General features: G+C 42.5%; 1 protein-coding gene across 4 annotated transcripts in view; it reads left to right on the forward strand.

Annotated features, from left to right (window-relative positions):
* Window positions 1–15,599, forward strand: part of sv2b (synaptic vesicle glycoprotein 2B) — an 88,642-nt gene that overhangs the window by 38,877 nt on the left and 34,166 nt on the right. The window lies entirely within an intron of this gene.

The following is a 15,599-nucleotide window of genomic DNA, read 5'->3' on the forward strand; positions in this document are numbered from 1 at the left end:
TAGTGAGCACCATGAACACGTAGCCCAAACCCTACCGGTCCTCCACAACCACCATTGTACCCCCCATCAAAGTGAAGTCTTCCATGTGGGAACAATTTCATCCTAGATATTATGTTTTTCCTCTAAAATGGACATCCCAGAGCTCCTTAATTTGCATGAACCCACCTACTGTCTCTCCCTCAACCCTTTCCTACCCTTTCCTATGGCACGCAGTTAACAGAGGAATTGATCAGCAACTGAACAAGAGGTTTGGGAGAATTCACCATGATTTACAGGAGTTGTACTTGACCCACATCCAGAGAGCACTATTAACCCAACCAGCGATGAATCTAGAGCAAAATTGCCATGGATGATAAAACTTGATGATATACCTTCACTGATACTGTGACCCCCACCGACAATGGACTGGGACCAAACTTGGCACAGAGAAGCCCCATGACCAATTGAACATACTGCAAGGGTTAGTGGGAATGGACCTTAATTTTGGGGGTTATAGTTCACCTACATCCAGAAAGCACTGAACCCAGCTGACATCAGATCTAGACCAAACTTTGCACAAAGACCCAACATTGGCCAACTGTGCATACAGGCCTGCTTTGCGGGTGATTGACCTCAGATCTGGGAGTTGTAGACAGCACTAAACCCAGCCAGCAACAGATCTGATAATACCTAAAATCTCAAAACAAACAAAGCCTTCTTCTAATAACTAGATAAATAGAATAAATAGAATAATTACTATTCAAAGTTCTAAACAAAATATCACCAAGTTGTGTTTAGGTCTCGGAGAACTCCCTTATAATTCAGATACCCACCACTGTCCCACCAATATGGGACTTTTCATAGTCACAATTTTTCTGGATCGAACCAAAGGAAAAGCTCACCTCTTCTTGAAAAAATCAGATTTCCCCCAGGATTCATTGCTGAGGTCACTTGAGGATTCGGTTTCTGGTCCTCCTAATACCGTTTGTGCTTAAAGTCTAAAATAGAAGCCGTCTGATCTTACAGTTCAAGGAGAGAGCTGGTTTCCTTTGCTTCCTTTGCTTTCCGTGTCACAAAGTACAGGACCGGTACATTTCAGGATCCAATTGTGAAAGGATGAAAGGATGACCCTGGGAACTGAGCAAACCTTGCAGACAACTATGCTTCTGGAAATCCAGAGTCTACAAAATGGGGATTTGGATGCAGGCCTAAATATCAAAAAGATTTAAACTTTCAGGACACCAAAGAAAGCAGCAACCAAGGGCTGCAGGACTGTATGGTTAGAGAAGTCTTTGCCCAACTAGGAAAGTAAGACCAAATTGGCCTCTGTAAGTAAGTAGGAGAAACCACTTACTTATCTTTTGAAAATAAAAGGACTGGAAGACACGTAGAGTTGGAAATGGCATTATGGACCATTGAGTCCAACCTTTTGAGTTCAACCATATTAATTTCAAAGCTCAAGTAGCTTTGCATGGAAGCATACCATCTTTCTACTCATTTTGCTTTTACTTCTTGCTCTAGTAGAAGAAACATGTGAGTGGGTTTACTCAACTGGGAGAATAACTAATAAGCTTGTACAGTCAATGAAAAAATGTTTCAATACTCATTACAAAATTAAAGGTGTGTGGGGAAAATTGTTTCTAAAATATTTCCAGAATTGGTGTGGGGTCTATATCATAACTACAATGAGTTAACTACTTTTTTGTTACTTTCCATTAAGTAATTAATTGTGCCAATGGAGAAATTTCAGGGATGCATTTCTCCCTCATTTTTAAAACCATTGCTACAGTCATGGATCATATTTACCACTGTGAGCCCATCAAGTCTCAGAACATTTTGCTCATCCTCGGATTTTTGGGGAATTTTCCAAGTTTTTACAAACAACATTTTTTATTTTAAAAAATCTACAAGAGCTATCTCCTTGAATTTTCCATACAATGACACAAGATTACAGGGGATAATTTCCCCCAAGTTTCAGAAATATCCATGCATCTACTGATTTTGGGGAATTTAAAAAAAAGGTTTTGACAAAAAATAAAAGCCACATCAGCTATTCCATTGAATGTCTTCATTTATTTATTGTATTTACTTTATTTATTTATTTATTTATTTGCAGTATTTATATTCCACCCTTCTCACCCCGAAGAGGACTCAGGGCAGATCACATTATATACATATAGGGCAAACATTCAATCCCCATATACACATAGAACCGAGACACAGACAGATGCAGAGGCAATTCAACCTTCTCTTGAGGGGATGTTCGATTCTGGCCACAGGGGGGAGCAGCTGCTTCATCATCCACTGTGACGGCACTTCCTCATTCCAACATCATAAATTAGTTAAATTCGAGGATGGGTAGGTCAGCCTCTTTATAAGTGGTACCTTATTTCCTACTTGATAGATGCAACTATCTTTCAGGTTGCAAGGTCAGCAACAAGCAGAGGCTATTTTTATTTTTTTAATTGATGGGTGCTCACCCCGCCATGGGCTGGCCTCGAACTCATGACCTCATGGTCAGAGTGATTTATTGCAGCAGGCTGCTCACCAACCTGCACCACAGCCCGGTGCAATTATTTATTGTATTCACCTTTTTCATGTGAGTAGATTAATGGATACCACTCCTGCGGGAAGGTAACGGTGCTCCATGCAGTCATGCCGGCCACATGACCTTGGAGGTATCTACGGACAACACTGGCTCTTTGGCTTAGAAATGGAGATGAGTACCAACCCCAGAGTTGGACACGGCTAGACTTCATATCAGAGGAAAACCTTTACCTTTACCTATATACAAAACTTCTGAATGAGAAACAATCTCTATATATAAAAGGCTTTTGGCGTCGTGGCGACGCACAAAACAACAAAACCCAACACCCCCCAAACTCTAAAATTACCAACACAATCCATCATCCCCGCCTCCAGTAAGATACAACATAATCAAACAAAAAACACAATCACAACACCAAAAAAAACACAACAGGCAATGTGCACATGCACACAAACACAATCCTCCCAGCTCTTCCCACGCGCGTGCACGCACACACATAGAACCGTCCCTCCTCCCTCACCCTCTATTGCCACCTCCACCGCCAAAGCCAGGGACTCGGCAGGAGAAGGCATACCTCTGCCTCACGAGGCTGACCTACCCATCCTCAAATCTGAAGTTCCACTCCAAAACACCCGGAGAGCCTAAGCTGACCAGTCCCTGTCCTAACATCTCGCCTGGGAAACAAAAAAGGCCTCTTTCCCCCTCCCTCGGTACCTTCCTGGTGTTTCGCACCAACAAGTTCACCTCCGCGCAAGGCACTTCTGGAAAAGCGAGTCCTCCCTCTCTCCCTCTGTGTGGAGAGGAATCCTTTCCCACCCCTTTTTCTTCGTCTTGGCCCTGCAGCGGCGGACAAGCGCCCCATCGCCCGCCTTCCCGGCCTGGTTCTTCTCCTCCTCCTCCTCGCCGCTGCTCAGGCCTCCTCCTCCCCTCCTCCTGCGTGGGAACAACATAGAGGCCGGCAACAGGAACCGCGGGGGCAGCCACGAAGCCGCTACACCCCGGGCCTGTGCCTCCACTATAACCTGCTCTTCCCTGGCCTACCAGGCCAGCTAACCCACCACCACACCGGTGCCGCCTCCGGTAGGAGGGGAAGGGCCGGGATTGAGGGGCAAAGGAGAAGGGCAGACCTTACCCCACCACGCCTCCCACCTGGCCCCTGAGCACGTACAGAACGCCTTCTCCTCTTCTCTTATTTATTTACCCTTTTCCAGTGCCCGGGGGATTACGCAAATGACTTCCTTACAAAATTATAAATATACACTAGAATCTCACTTATCCAACATAAACATCCCAGCACAACATTGCATAACTGAATATGTTGGATAATAAGAACGGATTCAGGAAAACCCGATTAAACATCAAATTAGGTGATCATTATTTATTTATTTATTTATTTACAGTATTTATATTCCGCCCTTCTCACCCCAAAGGGGACTCAGGGCGGATTACAATGAACACATATATGGCAAACATTCAATGCCAACAGACAAACAACATTCAGTTTTAGACAGACACAGAGGCATTTCTAACATCTTTCCAGCTTCACGGTTCCGGCCACAGGGGGAGCTGTTGCTTCACCGTCCATTGGTGGCTGTTCTTCCTCTTCTTTTCCTCGTAAGCAGTTTTATGGTGTTGTAGATTAGTTAAATTAGCCTCCCGCATAAAGCGTACCTAAATTTTCCCTACTTGACAGATGCAACTGTCTTTCGGGGCTGCTAGGTCAACAGCAAGCCGGGGCTATTTTTTTTTTTTATGGTCGGAGGCTTAACCCGACCCGGGCTTCGAACTCATGACCTCTCGGTCAGTAGTGATTTATAGCAGCTGGTTACTAGCCAGCTGCGCCACAGCTGGTTATACAAATTAACCACCAAAACATCATGTTATACAACAAATTTGACAGAAAAAGTATCACAATTTAAAACACTGACTACAAAAAAATTGACTACTAAAACGCATACTACATTGGATAATCCAGAACATTGGATTACCAAATGTTGGATAACTGAGATTCTACTGTAATATGAAATAATTACTGTGGTACAATAATACACAACAATATAATATCTAAAATCAGAACACTAAATAAAGAACAACACTCTGAAAACAAGGGAATTCCACACAGGAAACAATCAGGGCCAGCTAACACCTCCCAACAAAATATTCCCATCACCAAAGTCTGGCAAATCCTCTGTTTTCTGACAGCCACAGACAGTAGAGCCACATAAAATATCACAAACAACACCACTCTGAAAACAAGGGAATTCCAGACAGGAAACAATCAGGGCCAGCTAACACCTCCCAACAAAAAATTCACTCAGGGAGGAAACAGCCAGGCTTTAAAGCTGCAAGGCCATTACATGCTAATCATTTTGCCTAATTGCAGCATTCATACTTGCCTCCAACAGACAAAAACAATCAAAAATATTGTATATTCACAACCTTTAGGAAATAATATCCCCTGATGCCGCAGCGTGTTAAAGCGCTGAGCTGCTGAACTTCTGGACAGAAAGGTCGCAGGTTTGAATTCGAGGAATGGACAGAGCCCCCACTGTTAGCCCCAGCTTCTCCCAACCCTAAAGTTCAAAAACATTCAAATGAGAGTAGATGAATAGGTACAGCTCCAGCGGAAAGGTAACGGCGCTCCATGCAGTCATACCACATGACCTTGGAGGAGTCTACGGACAACACCGGCTCTTCAGCTTACAAATAGACATAAGCACCAACTCCCAAAGTTGGACACGACTGAACTTAATGTCAGGGCAAAACCTTTACCCTTTACCTTAACTACCACCAACTCCTCAATACTTTATTTCCCATACCACCATACTTCGCCACAGCAACATGTGGCCGGGCATAGCTAGTTACTTATTAGAAATGAAATTATGTACAATCCTAATAAATAACTCATTGCTGGAATGAGATCAACCTTTCCTTTCTCCATGATGTCATACTGCAGCAGGGAAACCCAGACTGCAGATCCACAGCGAGGGGCTTCCTTCCAGAAATGAGAAAAAGGAGTAGAAAAAGAAGCCAGCTGTTGATTTATCTCCACCCTTAAACCGGGAGAAAGAGAATGAGACAAAGAGACAGAGATGTCTCTGAGTACTAAAAAAATGAGCATCTCACTTTCCAGATCTAAGCAAATGTCAGATATCTTCCAGATATCTCGGAATACAAGTCCTATCATCCTCTGCCGGTAGGAGCAAGGACGTGCAGAGAGATGGTTCAAACTGCTGAACAACAAAGTGCTTGCTGTCCTGTAAAACCATTTGTGAAATGTTTGCCATAGATGTTTCATACACTGGAGGTCTATAGATATGTGCTCCTAACATCCCCAGCTTGCATGGTCTGGATTCCTCAGAAATATAACCCCTGAATGGTTGAAAACAGTGGGTTGCTGTGAGTTTTCCTAGCTGTATGGCCATGTTCCAGAAGCATCCTCTCCTAATGTTTCGCTCACATCTATGGCAGGCATCCTCAGAGCCCGTGAGGTCTGTTGGAAACTAGGCAAGTGGGGTTTATATATCTGTGGTAGGTTCAGGGTGGGAGAAATAACTCTTGTCTATTTGAGGCAAGTGTAAATATTGTAGCTGGTCACTTTGATTAGTATTGAATGGCCTTGCAGCTTCAAAGCCTGGCCGCTTCCTCCCTGGGGCAATCCTTTGTTGGGAGGTGTCAGCTGGCCCTGATTGTTTCCTGTCTGGAATTCTCCTGTCTTCTGAGTGTTATTCTTTCTTTACTGTCCTGATTTTAGAGTTTTTTTTAATAATGGTAACCAGATTTTGTTCATTTTCATGGTTTTTGTTGTGACTCAGCCACAGTATAGCCAGAGTAATGATGAAGAAGGGGATTCTGGGTTTCAGATACAAGAGTCAAACGATGGGATGCAGGATGAATGTCAGGTTCAGGATTATGGCATGGGAATGCAGGCTGATTCAGAGGCTCCAGAATTGCAGTTTGAGCAGAACGAACTATTGACCCCAGAAGCCATAGATTACAGCCAGGATGACATTCCCATGGGAATTAATGAGCAAGAGACATCTCAAGCCCCGGTTCAGGTGCAAGATAACGAGGACCTTGAATTATCTAGGGCAGACCGATTGTTATGGAAGGGAGTTCAGCCCCGTAGGAGTGTGAGGCTGGCGGGGAAGAGAGACCTCTTCAGGGAAGAGAAATGCATTTCTGGGGTGCTTTTAAAAGTGTGTGTTTGCCAATAGATCTTTGTCAAAGCAAATTTTCGCTTCATCTGAGTGGATTTTCCTGCTTCATGCCTAAGAGAAGTTTTCTGGATCTTTGTATCTTTGGGCCTTTGTTCTTTGGGATCTATTGTCTACTGTTTTGACTTATGGATTATTGGATTGCTATGGTTTATGGACTAATGGATTTTTTGGCTTACGAACTATTCTGAGGTGTGACAATTTTCTCCTTTTTGTTGAAACACCAAGTTTTTCTGATTGGATTTTTGTTTTGTTTAAAAAAGATATATTTGCAAGCCATGGATACAGAATCTATGGATATGGAGGGCTGACTGTATTGTGTTTCTATGTCCGGGAAGGGGGAGATATATTTGTGAGGTTTCGTATGCCATGTGCCAAGAGAGATGAGATTTGCTCTGGATGTTGTGCATTTTGAAGGAGTCATATTGTGTTCGGTCTCAAGCAGCACAACATTTGGGGCTGGTCCTCTTCGCAAGGGATCCCCAGAACAGTGCGGAACAAGTTGTCTTTTTTTTTCTAGTAAGATTTGAAGGAGGAGTTTGCAACATATGTTGCGGGAACATTGTGCTAACTTCTCAACGGCACAGAATGTTGCCCGTCAGCCTTTGCAGAGTTCACACTCTTGAAATGTCAGGCTTAAAAATATCAGAATTCCTTCAAAATAATTTTTTTAAAAACCTGTCATGCTCTTCTCAATATCAAAGACAAATAATTAAGTTTTTTAAAATTTTATGGGGAAAGTATTTTTCAATAAAGGGAACATATATCGATTAAGGAATATGGCACAGTCCTAGGTTCCTTTACATTGCCGGATGTCAGATATTATACTTTCCTCTTCCCTTCCTTCCTTCCTTCCTTCCTTCCTTCCTTCCTTCCTTCCTTCCTTCCCTCCTTCCCCCCTCCCTCTCTCCCCCTCATTCACATGCCACCTTTCTTTCCCAGTGGGCCTGCAGAGGGCCACTTCACCTAGCAACAGCCAATTCTTCACCCAGCACAACCAATCCAGTGACAACACAGAGGGCCACTTCACCTAGCAACAGCCAATTCTTCACCCAGCACAACTAATCCAGTGACAACACAGAGGGCCACTTCACTTAGCAACAGCCAATTCTTCACCCAGCACAACCAATCCAGTGACAACACAGAGGGCCACTTCCCCTAGGAACAGCCAATTCTTCACCCAGCACAACCAATCCAGTGACAACACAGAGGGCCACTTCACCTACCGTGTTTCCCCGAAAATAAGACAGTGTCTTATATTAATTTTTGCTCCCAAAGATGCTCTAGGTCTTATTTTCAGGGGATGTCTTATTTTTCCATGAAGAAGAATTCACATTTATTGTTGAACAAAAAAATGAACATTTATTATATACTGTACAGTAGTTGTCATCATAAACCAGCATAACCAGACAAACTGTGAATCCTATCAAGAATTTCTTGTTATTACCAATATTTCCATGTACAACACTTTATGGTATGTACATTTACCGATCCTGCATGCTCTGGTGTTCTGTTTGGCGGGCATGCTTCCAAACAAAAACTTTGCTAGGTCTTACTTTCAGGGGAGGCCTTATATTTAGCAATTCAGCAAAACCTCTACTAGGTCTTATTTTCTGGGGATGTCTTATTTTAGGGGAAACAGGGTAGCAACAGCCTTTGTGGTACAAATGGACATACATACATAATACTTTGGCATAGATGATCATGATGATAACTTTGGGAAAATTGTTTTTCAAAACTTTTCCCATCCCCCAAGTACAATTTGCATATTTTTACTACTGTTTAATATGAAATTGCAATCACGCTGGCAGTTCCTTGACTAATGGGAGGGACTTTCTCCTGCCATAATGCCAAAGCGTACCAGGGCATGCAAAGGAAAATCCCTTCTTTCAGAAGGAAGAAAGCTTTATTGCGTGTAGCAGGATAAGCGTTGGTCGAGACAAATGACTCATCCTCATCTCTGAGCACTTGTTCTCCAAGAAAATAGATTACTATAATGGCATCACTGCACCGTTTGCTGCATTAGACTTGCAAGGCACAGACACACACATATCGCAAGGATAGGATTGTTGTTGACTGCTATCAAGTCGATTTCGAGGTATGGTGGGGCTATGAATAAGAGACATCCAAGTCACCCTTGTCCTCAGCAGCCCTGCCCAGGTCTTGCCAACTCTGGATCCATTCTACAATGATGCCATTTCCAACAGGATAACAAATGTTATTCCACATGCTCAACCCATTTAGCATTGTGCTTCCCAAGCAGGCCAACCAAAGAATTTACTTGAGAGGCCACCTCACTGTTGTGTCTCACAAAGATGTCAAAATTGCACATCCTTACAAAACTGCTGGATATGGTTAGGACCTATCTACACTGCCATAGAATCCAGTTTCTGAATCCAAATTATCTGCTTTGAACTGGATTATTTGGCAGTGTAGACTCGAGTTCAAAGCAGATAATCTGGATCTGAGAAACTTGATTATACGGCTGTGTAGATCCAGCCTGACTCAATTATTTTTTTTACTCAATGGTTTTGAGAGTATAGCTCCAGTTCCCTTCCACAGTAGTGCAATTTGACTTTATCCAATCGTCAACCTTTTTACAATAGTACAGTTTCCAAACAGGATACCCCTGCTGTGTCAACAAAATAATTTCCTGTACATGCCACCTTAACGTTATATTATTAATGTCTTAATTGTTGTTAAGTTTTGTAGTTATATGAGTGATGTTTATGAGTTATAATTAATATGTTTATTGGGATTTGTTTTTCTTCTATGTATTGTGATTTGTCTTTTTTGATTTGTTTGTTTTGATTTAATCTCCTTTTTTTTTGGATCCTAAATGTGACTGATATTATGTATATTGTTTCCTCTTGTTATAAGCCGCCCAAGTCCCCTTGGGGAGAGTGGGCGGGATATAAATAAAGCATTATTATTATTATTATTATTATTATTATTATTATTATTATTAATATTGACAAAGATGTCAAAATTGGATATTTTGGCAGATTATTCCACACTGCTATTCTGATGGTTCTGGGTGAAATTTCCTCAAAGATTAAGATACATATTTAATTCTCCCAAACCTTTTCCAAACTGGGGGCTTCAGTGGCGCAGTGGGTTAAACCGCTAATCTGTAGAACTTGCTGACTGGAAGGTCTGCAGTTTGAATCCACAGATGAGGTGAGCTCCCATTGTTAGCCCCAACTTCTGCCAACCTAGCAGTTCGAAAACATGCAAATGTGAGTAGATCAATAGGTACCACTTTGGTGGGAAGTTAACGGCACTCCATGCAGTCATGCCGACCACATAAGCTAGGAGGCATCTACGGACAATGTCCACTCTTTGGCTTAGAAATGGAGATGAGCACCACCCTTCAAAGTCAGACTTGACTCAACTAGACTTAATGTCAAGAGGAAAACCTTTACCATTACTAAACCTTTTCCATCCCATGTTTTTAAAAGTTACCTTAAGGTCTACTTCTTTTTTTAAAAAAAAGTCATGAATTGTGAGGATAAGGGGTTGGCAACCACTAATATAATAATAATAATAATAAAAATTTATTTATACCTCGCCACCATCTCCCCAACGGGGACTCGGGGCGGCTTACATGGGGCCATGCCCAAAACAATACAAAATAAACAGCATATAAAAACGACATTTCAGAACACAATGAACAGTACAATAAATAAAATATCCATTACAATACAAATCAAGAGAACAATAAAAACAAGGGCGGTCCGCATGAACATTAAATTAAAACTCGGGGTGAGAGAAACATAAAATAAAACCATAGCAATCAGGGTCAAGGAAGTGGTGTAGTCTAGAGGATAGATATTAGAGGGAGCAACAGAAAAGGAATGTAAAATAGTTACTCTCCAAAGGCCCCATGGAAAAACCAGGTTTTCAAATCTTTCTTGAAGGCTACTAATGTGGGGGCTTGCCTAATCTCAGTGGGCAGTAAATTCCATAATCGGGGGGCCACAGCAGAAAAGGCCCTCTCCCTTGTTCCCACAAGGCGGGTCTGGGTTATTGGCAGTGGCGCCAGGAGAGCTTCCCCTGATGAACGAAGGGATCGGGTAGGCTGATAGTAGGAGATATGGTCACGAAGGTAGGTGGGTCCCAAACCGTTTAGGGCTTTATATGTGATGGTATGAATTGGGCCCGGAAAATAAACGGCAGCCAGTGGAGCTCCTTAAACAAGGGAGTAGATCTCTCCCTGTAACTCGCTCCCGTTATTAATCTGGCAGCCGAACGCTGAACCAATTGTAGTTTCCGGGCCATCTTCAGGGGAAGCCCCACTACTCAGCTTACCAGTGAAACACAAGAGGGTTTGGTGGAGCCGGCTGAAGAAGGGTGAATAGTGCCTTCTTTTCTGAAATCTGAGATGTTAAATCAGAGTTGCTGAGAGAATGGCCAGAAATAGACATCATCCATGAAAGCAGCATTTTAAAGCTTTGCAGCGTGCTTTCCAGTTGCTGGTGGCAACATTTGAATCTGGAGAGCTGTGGACACTGTTTGTAGTTTTGGTGATTGGATTCTATCAAGACTGGATTTTTGGTTACTCTTCTGCTTGTTCCTTGAAAGCTTGTTGTTTCTGAGAATTGACTTGTTGACCTCAGACTATATGACAACACTGTCCCTGTTCCTGGACACACGAGCAACGAAGGTCCGTGTATTTAAAGCAATGGTATTCTCCATTGGAACCCTTTGGATGTGAGAGCTGGACCATAAGGAAGGCTGAGTGAAGGAAGAGAGACGCTTTTGAACTCTGGTGCTGGAGGAAAATCCTGAGAGTGCCTTGGACCGCAAGAAGATCAAATCAGTCCATCCTCCAGGAAAGAAAGCCCGGCTGCTCACTGGAGGGAAGGATATGAGAGACAAAGATGAAGGACTTTGGCCACATCATGAGAAGACAGGAAAGTTTGGAGAAGAGAATGATGCTGGGGAAAATGGAAGGAAAAAGGGGCTGACCAAGGACAGAGATGGATGGATGGTATCCTTGAAGTGATTGGCTTGACCTTGAAGGATCTGAACGTGGTGACAGCTCACAGAGAGCTCTGGTGTGGGCTGGTCCATGAGGTCACGAAGAGTTGGATGAGACTGAACAAATAAACAACAACATCTTGGATGAATGATAAATTACAGTCAGAACCATGGGAATGGCAGTATGGCCCAATTCAAGGTGCAGATTATTACTTACAAACCCCTATATGGTCCGGATCTGGGTCGGCAGCAACTGGATTTAAAGTTGATAGATGCTCAGCTGTGATGACATCTTTAGTCTTGATCTGAGCATGACTGATCCATGCAGTCATGCCAGCCACAGGACCTTGGAGGTGACTACAGACAACGCCAGCTCTTCAGCTTAGAAATTGAGATGAGCACCAACCTCCAGAGTCGGACACGACTTAATATCAGGGAAAAACCTTTACCTTTACCTTACCTGAGCAGTGTTCAAATTCTTCTCTTGCAAAACAGAGGTTTACTGGATCTGTTTTCAGTCTCTCCCCCCCCCCCCCCCCAAACGGTGATTGCATTTGGTCCCTTACCTCTTTCTCTGTTAGCAACAAGTGTCTCTGTTTCTTTCCTTTTGGGAGAAGAAAAAGGAATTCTATGTACTGCAGCATTAAAAAAAACCCTCTGATAAGAATTCAAATGAAAAAAGGAACTGGTTTTGCCTTTAGGAACACAACCTGACTTTTCGATCGGTTTGGTTTTTAAAAAATCAAATATGCTTTGAGAAATCCCACTGTGAATCAATCCCACCCATTCCAATTGCACCCCCCCCAAAAAGAAGAAAATAAGAAAAGGGTACGTTTATTTTTCTAAAGGACAGAGAAAATGTCAAGCTGCCTCTTTCAGCAATGTGCTTCTCTCTCTCTCTCTCTCTCTCTCTCTCTCTCTCTCTCTCTCTCTCTCTCTCTCTGTGAAATGTTATTTCTTGGAGTGACTTCTTTGGCCATCAAAACTGGTATCCTGGGTAGCAGACCACGTCACCTTCCAAGGGCCAGCCCTTTCGAGCACAAATGATTCTGAGGGTATATCCACACTGGGGAGTTAATGCAGTTTTGTAGTGGATTGATGACGATAAATGGAAGCTGTCACGTGTGCCTGTGATCCAGAGTCACCCACAGAACAATAACACCCAGGTTTGCAGAACAAAAATACGGGAAGTTTACTGATTCCAAGAGATTTTTAAAAACCCAGTTGTATTTATAATGGTACCTCTGGTCACTTACAGAAGTCCACAGTCCTAAATAGTCCTTTCTCAGTACACAAATCTGCTTCAGAGAAGAATACAGTCCTGGTTCTTTTCGCTCTTTTCTCAGCAGCAAACAGGTCTCAAAATAGCAAGGCCTCTCAGAGTACACTGGTCCTGTTCACCAGCAGTGCTCAGTGAGCAACTGAAAACTTGTCCAAACTGGATCTGCAGCAGCAGAACAGAAACAGTATCAAATCAGTCCCCAGATCTTTGCAGGCTCAGCCAATCGGCTTCATGCACTTCATTTTCCTGTTAACACACACAGCACAGTGCCTTTGCAAACCATGACAAGTTTGACACCACTTCAATTGCCATGGCTCAATCCTATTGAATCATGGGATTTGCAGTTTTGCGAGGTCTTTAGCTTTCTCTGCCAAAGAATGCTGGTGCTCCACAAAACTCCACCTCTCACAGGATTCTATAGCATTGAGCTTTGACAGTTAAAGTGGTGCCAAACCATATTAATTCTACAGTGAAGATGCATGGGATGGATTGGACAGGAGAGCAGGAAATAATAGTGCAATTGTCACATCAAAACAGACCTCCTTGTATGTCTTTTTTCTTCTTCTTCATTTCATCACAATGAAGTCCATTGCCCGAGGCGAACTAGGACTATCTCAAAGATTATTGGTTTTTAGAGTGGAATCAAAGCCTGAAACATTGCTCATTAACTAATGTCCCATTCCACCCACTGGAGAAAAGGAGATCTCCCCTTATCTTACAACCATGAGAAATTGTTTGCAAACTCCCCCTCCCCGTTGCCCCGTTGTACAATAAAGAAGACGTAAGCTGTTAATCCCTTTCCAGTGCAATTCACTCGCCGGAGCTGTTCATGAGCCTGATTGAAATTCATGGTTTTCTGGGCCATTGGGACCCTCGTAATGAAATGGGATTTCTGTAATTGCCTGTCATGTGTCGTGCATGAAAAATCATAAATAAGAATGTGACTCCTCTGGAAAGCCTTTCAGTTACTGGGTACTTATGGCTGTTGCACGCAGCTGACATTGAGGGATTTACAAGAGTCGGAGTCCATAGGGCAACCTTTCCAAACTCTGACAGGATAACGCTAAGCAACCGAAGGATCCATATGAGATCCTTTACATTTGTAAAACTTTGGTATCTATCATATTGCAAACATACCAACTATTCAACACATAGAATGTAAAAACATGGCTCTTCAGACAGACCTTTTGTCTCTGTGTAATCTGTAGTCAGCTCGATGATCCACCAACTGTGTCACTTCGCACTCTGATCTGCCACTGCAGATAGCCAGCTTCATTCACAAGTTCTACTGCATTTTAGGAATTTTAAAATAATTTTTACAATTTTATTAGCTGTTATAGTTATAGTTTTACAAAGTCTGCCAAAGAAGGCAGGTGCCTGGCCAAACTACAAATCCCAGGCTACCATAGCATTGAGTCATGGAAGTCAAAGTGGTGCCAGACTGCATTCATTCTACAGTGTAGCGCACTCTTAATGCTAAAGACAATGACAACCGAACATGACCTTCATCCCAAAAGTGGGGCAACCAAAGTATGACCCGTATGCTCTAGGAGTCTGCTTTGGGGGAGATAAAGCAGGGTATAAATAAATATAATAATAATGATAATGATAATAATAATGATCCCAAAGCTGATTTGGTGGGCTGCAAGCTTCTCAACGGCGCTTCATGCAGTCATGCCAGCCACATGGACTTGGAGGTGTCTACGGACAACGCCGGCACTTTGGCTTAGAAATGGAAATGAGCACCAACCCCCAGAGTCAGACAGGACTAGACTTAACGTCAGTGGAAAACCTGTACTTTTACCCTAAGCTTCTCATAATGTCCTTGCTTGGATTACCATATTATTTTCACTGTGCAAAATATGTACAGGGAACAAGAGTAGATATACTGAGTCCGCTGTTGACTAGTGAGTCAACACTTATATAAACACTCCTGACTCATTGGGTCTCCTCTGGCTGAAACTACTGAGAGGATCATAGGATCCAAGAGTAGGAAGGGACCCCAAGGACTATCCAGACTGACCCCATTCTATCACACAATCCAAACTCTCTCGAAAGCTAGGTGTAAAAAAAAATTGGCAAAAAGTTAAGAAGTGCCAAAAATCTTGTGGAAGATAGCCATTTACTCAATTGTATGTTTTTGAAATATTGGGACATCCTTTGGGAAAACTATGAGTATTCTTTGCTTCTCTAAGTTGGGTTCCTCTTGGCATACTACATCAGCAATTGCACAAACTTGCAGAAGGATAATGAGGGAAGATAGAGAGAATATGATGACTCTAAGCAGCTTATTTTTTCAGGACCATCTTTAGTTTGTTTGTTCATTCTGCTACCATCTATGTCAGCATGATTACACTAGCAAGGGACACAGACAGGATTCAAACCTTGGTCACAATAACATGATTGCAGAACCATGCATTTCTTGAGTAAGCTAAGATGATGAATGGAATCAACTTTTTTCTGTATACACCTTAATGTTACATTCGTTCTATGAGCCTTTTAGGTACAAATAATGTGCCAAGAAATAGTATCTGGATTGACTTTTCTTTCTTTGTCTTGAGTCTTCATTTCATGTTTTTTTCTCTTTCTT

The sequence above is a fragment of the Anolis carolinensis genome, unplaced genomic scaffold (genome assembly GCF_035594765.1).
Source record: "Anolis carolinensis isolate JA03-04 unplaced genomic scaffold, rAnoCar3.1.pri scaffold_11, whole genome shotgun sequence".
NCBI lineage: Eukaryota > Metazoa > Chordata > Lepidosauria > Squamata > Dactyloidae > Anolis > Anolis carolinensis.